Below are 1,261 nucleotides of genomic sequence, written 5' to 3' on the forward strand. Positions count from 1 at the left end.
CCCACTGCAAGGGTAGGGAAATAAAGAAGAAATACCCACCACCTGATCCTCGGTCTCACCTAGATCCCAGACCCATGCACGCATCCTCTTCTGCACCGGTCTAAGGACCCGTGACATCATCACGTCTGAGGCAGGTCCATTAGACATGAGGAAGCCGAGGGACATACCACAGCCAGAGAGGTGAGTGGTCACTGCCACAGGACTGAGGATCAAGTGAGTATATCTGCTTTTTCTTTTGCCCCTTGACCAAAACGAACCCTTAACCCTTTGCAGTGCGGTAGTAGCCCCTACTGCAAGGGTTAACTTGCAAAATACCTGGAGAGGGTCCGGATGACAGTCAGGCACCTAGTATTCTTGGGTGCAGAGGCAAGCGGAATGTTAGAATACACATTACTGTGATTATAGCAATAACTCCTGCAGTATACATTTTCGGTCACTAGATGGCAGTGTTTATAAGTTCTGTTATAGATCTATGGTGTATAGTCTGTTGTATTGAATAGTGTAGAGAATAAAGCTGCGGCTTCCTTCCTGCTTACAATCCATTTGCAGCATGCGCATCAGACTGCGTGCGCGTGTTTCTCTGTGAGGCCGTGCAAGAAGTTCCAACACAGATCTAGTCTCCTTTAACAAAGTCTGGCCGTGTCTTCCCTTCCCCGTTCCCTGCACACGATCGGGTATTCTCTGCCAAGTCCATTTTCAATGCCTCTACCAAGCTAAGTGCGAATTCCCTGGCAAAGTGAACAATCCTTTTTGCCTTTTGTAAATCAACCTCAATGGGGCAGATCTATTAAAAAGGGGAAGGCGTGTTCACTTTGCCTGGGAGCTTTAGTAAATGAGTTGAGGTTCTGCTGGCTTCCATCGTCCAATCAGAGATGTATTCTTTGCTACATTCATTTTCACCACATTCACTAAGCTGAGTGCAGATTCCCTTGCAAAGTGAACATGTTCTGCTCCTATAGTAGATCGGCCTCAATGTTCCATCGGGATAACCTATGTGTGTTTTCTCTCCTTCAGATTATCATTCTCTCCGCATGGGAGGTTTAGCGTTTGCCGGCACAATGCTGCTGATCTGAAATACAGTGTATCTAAACAGAAGAATAAAACTGTAACATGTCGCACTTTCCCCGTCCTGAGATCTGCTTCATCAAACAGACTAAAAGGAAGCAAATAAGAGACGTTCATTGTTTCAGGTTCATGTACACTAGAGAAGCCCAATCATTCCCCCCCCATAACCGGGACAATCTGTGTGATCTGAATCCTC

The sequence above is a fragment of the Nanorana parkeri genome, unplaced genomic scaffold (genome assembly GCF_000935625.1).
Source record: "Nanorana parkeri isolate BGI_ZX_2015 unplaced genomic scaffold, ASM93562v1 scaffold4404, whole genome shotgun sequence".
In the NCBI taxonomy this organism is placed as follows: Eukaryota; Metazoa; Chordata; class Amphibia; order Anura; family Dicroglossidae; genus Nanorana; species Nanorana parkeri.